Here is a 6,418-nt window from a genome sequence, read left to right on the forward strand (position 1 = left end):
GCCCCTGCAGGATCAGCACCCCCACCAACCTCCCCCATGGGATGGGACGGGCCCCTTCAGGGTCAGCACCACAATCTACCCCCATTGTTCCTGCTTCCAGCCCAGCCCCCAGAGCCATAGCTTCGACCCAAGCCCTGCTTCCTTGGGGTGGCCCAATGACCAAAGCTTCAGGAACATTGATGTTTTAAATAATCAGCTATGAAGGAAAATCCAGCCAGCCTGTGATTGAAGGATGGCATTTCACCAGCCCGGTGACCCATGTTGGGCTCAGAGAATTGTTGAGGTGATGCCCCCTTCAGCTCTTTATCTGGGCCACTGCTCAAGGTACTAGCCTTACCACTGCAGTGGCTACAAATCAGCTCCCATGGGGGGGGGGGGGGGGGGGAGGGAATCAGGGCCAAGGCAGGACAGCCTAGGGATTTGCTGAGGGGGAGTTGGACAGATATCTCCTTTCTAGGAACAGTGGCCTTATGGTGGTATTGACTGAATTACTGGGCCCCCCCCTCCGTCCCCCAATTACAGGTAGGAGAGAGGTTGGCAAGGTGGCTGGGCTGGGGTGGGGGTAAGGGTGAGCAGAGGCTGGGGCTGGGAATTTATTTCTCAGTTCTGCCCTTTGGGACAAGGCTGAACCCTTGGAGTGAATATACCCTTCTTCAGGGTCAGAGGGCATCACAACCCCAGATTCAGTGCCTAATTAGAAATTAACAACAGGTATGAAAGCCACCCCTGAGCAAGCTTCCCTTAATGGGCTCCACCTGGGGCCTATTTCTTTTTTTAAGAAACCAATGTTTATTTTTCAATCAGCATTTTTCCAACACTATTAGAGCATCTGGGTTTTAAGACCACTCTGTGGTAGTTCCTACCCACTCAGTGGCCTGAGCAGTAGGAGCTGCAGACCAGTCCTCAGTAGCTGGGCTCAGCACTCCCATCTTCAGTGGGGAGCTGCCAAATGGGCACAGATGGCACCTGTACTCCCTCTGACCAATCAGCCACCTCTGGTTGAGTGGCAGTGAATTCTGGGGCGGGGGCAGTCCATTCACCCTGAAACTCCTCCTTTGTCACTGCCTTCTCAGCTGCAGCCTGCTCTTCCTTTTCAATCTCCTCTGGATCCCTGGAGAAGTAAAGATCAGGCATAACATCCCAGGGGTGTTCCCGGGAGATGGTACCACGCATCCGCAGGACTTCACGGGCCAGCATCCACCACATCAGACCCTCAGAGTGAGCTCCCTTGTTGTTACATGGAATGGCAATGTAGCCATAGACATAGCGAAGTGGGGAGTCTGTGTTGCAGACATGGTTGGGAGGTTACCATGATGCTTCAGTCAGAGGCTGGTGATCTGCCTGAGGATCAGTGACCACCAAGAGGCGAGGCTCCCTGAAAGCTGCTCGGATCTGGTTAGTGAAAGTGCCCGGTGTGAAACGTCCAGCAATGGTGTGGCACCAGTGGCAGCAGCAAATTTCAGAACAGCTCGCTGGCCAGTGTTCCGGGATGAGATGACACTAACATCGGCTGGGTTTTCAAGAGCCACAATGGCACGAGCCGCCAGCAGAATTTTTTCCCAAGTTCTCTTCAAATTAATGATGTAGATGCCGTCACTCTTTCTTTTGTAGATATACTGTTCCATCTGGAAGTCCAGATTGGTGCCGCCCAAATGGGTTCCTGCAAGCCAGGAACTTGAGGACATCCTCCTCCTTCATCTGCAGGACATCTAGGGCTCCGGACATCGTGAAAGTCTCCCTTTAAAGTTAGGACAGAAACCAAGAACAAAGCCGTATGGAACCCCGCTCTGGGCAGCTAGGAAAAAGCCACCTGGGGCCTATTAGTGGGTGGGGAAGATCTTAAATCCAGTTAACCTTACTGCCTCATCGCTCTGCTGGTGGGTGCCTATAGCAGCAAGCACCCCAAGTGTCCTCAGGGTGGCTGCTCACACAGGTTCTTGGATCTGCTTTGATAAAGGAAAGCAACTCAAAATGGGTTAACAAGCTTACTTTAATCAATCAAACATATATCGTTTACCTAGTGCAGGGGAAAAAGGTCAGCACCCCGAACTTCAGAATATACAGACAGAATTATCAAGACAGAAACAGATCAAGTAGACAGATTTCCAAACTGTCCAACCATTACATCCATACCAAACAACATCTGGGTTTCAACATCTGGGTTTTTCAAAGCCAGGGGGCTCTGGACAATGGCTTCCCAGAATCCATATCAAATCACAGAACAGTTCTCAAAGTGAGCCTCAAAACAAAGCTACACATCAGGGCTTATATAGCCTTCTCCTGGCTCAGAGAATGTAACAACCTTATTGACTCACTGGCCAATCAAGAAGTATCTACTGAAAAACAAGCCTCCCACCCCAGGCTCCTGGTGTACTTTAGCCTAGGGGCAGGGAAGATCTTTAAATTTGCGTTTCCATTACAGTGCCTCCAACTCTCTCAGAGGACTGGCCTGGGGGAGAGGGGATTACTGGGAATCCCCTGGGGTTCCACCTGGCTGCCAGCCTGCTGCCCCAGACCCAGGGCACTGGGTACCTACATCCTTTATTTATTTGTGGGTTCGATGGTTTTAATCTTCAATGATCAAAGGTTTTCTTTGCATGTTATGGATCAGAGACCCTGGTGTATTAAAAAAAGAAAAGAAAAAAAAAAAGAAAAACAAGCCTTGAACCTTCTGGACCAAGGTGGGTTTAGGGCTGGGGGGAAGGAGAAAGCAAAACGAAATTAGGGTCATTGAGTACTACTGTGTGCTAGGCCCTGGGCCCATCTCATCTGATTTGTGGGGCTAAGGGGCCACATTCACTTGAGTCAAATGGAACCCAGGATGTGTCCACTGAGGACCCTGGAGCCAGGCTGGGCTTCAATCCCAGCTCTGCGGCCCCAGGCCAGTCACCTCCTGTTTCGGCCTTAGAGGAGGGGCTTGGAAGGCCCCCTCCAGCTTCACCATCCTCTCTACATTCTCTGGAAGTAACCAGAGGGAGAGGAGTGGACTCCCCTCATTTTGCGAATAAGGAGGCAGAGGACCAGGCAGTTCAGGGACTTACAGAAAGTCACATGGGATGGTCCAGGTCCAGGTCCCTTAGCAGCAAAGCCCCCACCCCAATCTATACCCCTGAGGTGAGGCTAGGTCACAGCCACCCTTCCTTCCAGCCTGCTTCAGCTTCGTCCTCCTGGAAGTCTGTAGAGAAGAGGAAAAAAAGGGCTGTGTCTCTTTAAACCAGAAACATGAGCTCATCCTTCTTTTCACACAGCTGATGTCACTGGGTGGCCACACACAGGAGCAGCCAGCATCTCTGCCTGATGCTGGACCCAGGGCCAGCCCATCTTGGGCATTTCCAGGGGTCAGGGTGTGACTGCTGGGCTGTGGGAACCCAGGGGCAGAGGGGGGCACAGGACTGTCCTGCCTGCAGTGGTGTGGAAAATTCAGGTGGCATCTGGCTCCAAGGCTGAGCTCACTCCCAGCACAGCTCTCCTCCCTCCCCTGGCCCTTCTCCTCCTCCTCCTCCCTCCCTCCCACCTCCTCCAGTCCTTCTCCTCCTCTCCTCTATTTCCCTCCTATCTTCCTCCTTCTCCTCCTGCCTTCCCTCTCCTTTCTGCCCCTCCTCCTTTTTCTCCTTCCTTTCTCCTCCTCCTCCCCTCTCTCTTCCTCTTCTGTCTTCTTCCTCCTCCCCTTCCTTCCCACTTCCTTCTGCCTTCTTCCTCCTCCCTCCTTTCCTCCCTTTCTTCTCCCCCTCCTCCTCTGTTTCTCCCTCTCTTTTTTCTACTTCTCCCCTCCCTCTTCCTCCCCTCCCCTTCTTCTTCCCCCACAGTATGGTGTAGGGAGGAAGCCCACAGGATCCTATCATCTGGAGTCCTCAAGCTGGGAGGACCCTCAGAGTCCAGCAGTCCAGCCTGTGTACCCAAGCAGGAATCCTCTCAGAAAAGAGGTCATTCTTGTGATAGAGCTACCTTGCTAGGGAGCTCACCACCTCTTCAGGACAGACTTTACACATGCATTTCAGAAAACATCCAGACAGCCTGTTCTTGGTTTCCTGTTGGTGTGGATTTTGCTGTTTCAGTCTTTCATTTCTGTCTGACTCTTTGTGATTGCATTTGGGATTTTCTTGGGCAGAGATACTGGAGCGGTCTGCCATTTCTTTCTCCTGTTCATTTTACAGATGAGGAAACTGAGGCAAACTGGGTTAAGTGACTTGCCCAGGGTCACACAGTTCGTTAAGTGTCTGCGGCTGGATTTGAATTTAGGAAGAGGAGTCTTACTGACTCCAGACCTGGTGTGCTATGCACTATGGTGCCCCCTAGCTGCATACAAAACAAAACAAAAGCCTAGGACCTTGGGTTTAGAGCTGGAAGAAATGGGTTTCTTGCTCAACTGCCTTTGTTTTACAGAAGAGGAGACTGAGGCCCCCATGAGCAGGGTAACGTGGAGACCTGACTCTGAACCCCTAACTCACTCCTGCCCCGAGTCCCAGGGGTATTGACAAACACATCCATTTGATCCTGGAACGATTCTGTTGAATCTCAACAGGGGGTGCCACCTCAGGCTCCCTGCTGGGGCTTTGACTTGACCTGTCCCCAGGTCTGTACCCGACTCAACCCTTGGAATGGAGGACAGACTGACTGGGGGGCGGGGAGCTCACCACCTTCATGGGGACCCATTGTACTCTGGGGAAGTTCTCATTCATTAGGAGGAAGGTTTGCCTTGTGGAAGGCCCCTCAGGCTAAGCAGAGCCAGGCAGGGGGGCCCAGGCCAGGCCCCTGGACCAGGCCTGCCTAGGAAGGCCTTTCCCATCAAGCTTGGGGGAAGTAGCCCCATCTAGTCACTTTGAAGGAAAGGGATTTCTGGTCAGTCACTTGTAATAGAGTGGGGTGGGAGGGCTATGGGCGAGACAGTCCAACTATTGGTTTTGCTAAACTGGGGCCAGGACTGGCTTTCTGGGGAGGTAAGTCTAGATGGTCCAAAAAACGGGAGGCATATGTAATTTAGCCCCCCCCACCACCAACTTCTTGCTGTAAGAGAGTGTTTCCTTGCCAGGGGGTTGAGGGAGGGAGAGATGGCCCCTGTCCAGGAGGCTGATCTTGCCAGTTCCAGCCAGCCTTTATGAAGGGCCTGCCTTGGCTGAGATCCCAGTCTTGGTCCTGAGAATGTAAGGCTGGATGGTGGGGAATTCCTGCTCTCAGGGAGCTTACTGTCCAGTAGGGGATGGGAAGGGGGCCAGAGAGGCCAGGAAGAGCTGGAAGAAGGAAGGAAGACTTTCAGCTGGAGTAGCTTTATGAAGGAGGTGGCCTTGAGGGAAGGGAGGGACCTCAGCAAATGAAGCTGGGAGGGCAAAGACACACAGGTGGAAGACGCCAACCCAGTTTGGCCCAGAGAGTGTGTAATGGGGTATGTAGAGCGAGATGAGGCTGATAGGAAGGTGGAGGCAGAGTGGGATGGGCCCTGAAGTGTGAATGGGATAGGAGACCTTCCCCCCCATTAATGGGTCCCACCTGGAGCCCATTAAGGGCCGCTAGCTCAGGGGAGGCTTTCACACCTTTTTCCAGTTTCTAATTTGGCACTGAGTCAGGTGAGGGTTGTGATGCCCTCTGGCTCTGAGAAGTGTATATATACCCTGAGTTGGCATTTTGTTTTGGGGGCTCACTTATGAGAAGGACCTTGTGATTCTCTGGTCGATATTCTGAGTGGCCATATGTTCAGAGCTCCCTGACTGTTCAGATGTAAAGGCTCTCTCCATCCAGGGATGTATGTAAAGTGTATAGTTGATTTAGGCACTCAGAGCTTTGGCTGTTGGTCTTTATTTCTCTGCTTGTATTTTCTCTGTATGTTCTCTGAAGTTCAGGGTGCCAACTTTCCTTCTGAACTAGTGCATGTATTAAAAAAGATCGTTGACCCCTTGAACAGCTATCTTATCTAGTAAAGCAGATCTAGGCCCCTGTGCCGGAGCCTCCTGGGGATGCCAGTATGGTTGTCACTACAAGCTCCAGGGCCTTGACTGCTGGGGTGAGGAGTAGAGATGCTGCTCAGTAGGCATTTTGAGGAGGCTCTTTGGAGTATGGGAGGATGAATTGGAAGGGGAGAGCCTGGATCCAGTAGACATCCATTTCAGAGACCATTCCTGTAGCCTAGAGGAGAAGAGATGGGGCCCTTGGTGTTAGCAGGAAGGTGACTAGCTGACCATCCCTCCCCACCCCCTGGCCTGCCTGAGTCACTGGGGCCTGACCCTCAGCTCCCCATCATCCCCTCCTGCCTCAGTATGTTTGACTGTCCTGTGTGGGCTAGAGCAGAGGAAGGAACTTTGGGCATCATTCTGGGGCTGGACTAGGGGCAGAGCTGAGGAGTGGGGACTTTGGGAGGAGCCTCAGAGTCTTGGAGGGGGCACCTGCCAGGCCCCCATCATCTTCCACACCTGCCACACCCCCCACC

General features: G+C 52.6%; 1 pseudogene; it reads right to left on the reverse strand.

Moving 5' to 3' along the window:
* Positions 1–836: 836 nt before the first annotated feature.
* Positions 837–1,799, reverse strand: LOC138173596 (small ribosomal subunit protein uS2-like; annotated as a pseudogene).
* Positions 1,800–6,418: the final 4,619 nt, after the last annotated feature.

This window comes from Petaurus breviceps, unplaced genomic scaffold, assembly GCF_028583685.1.
Source record: "Petaurus breviceps papuanus isolate PSGF00001 unplaced genomic scaffold, PetGlider_PUasm1.0 610, whole genome shotgun sequence".
NCBI lineage: Eukaryota > Metazoa > Chordata > Mammalia > Diprotodontia > Petauridae > Petaurus > Petaurus breviceps.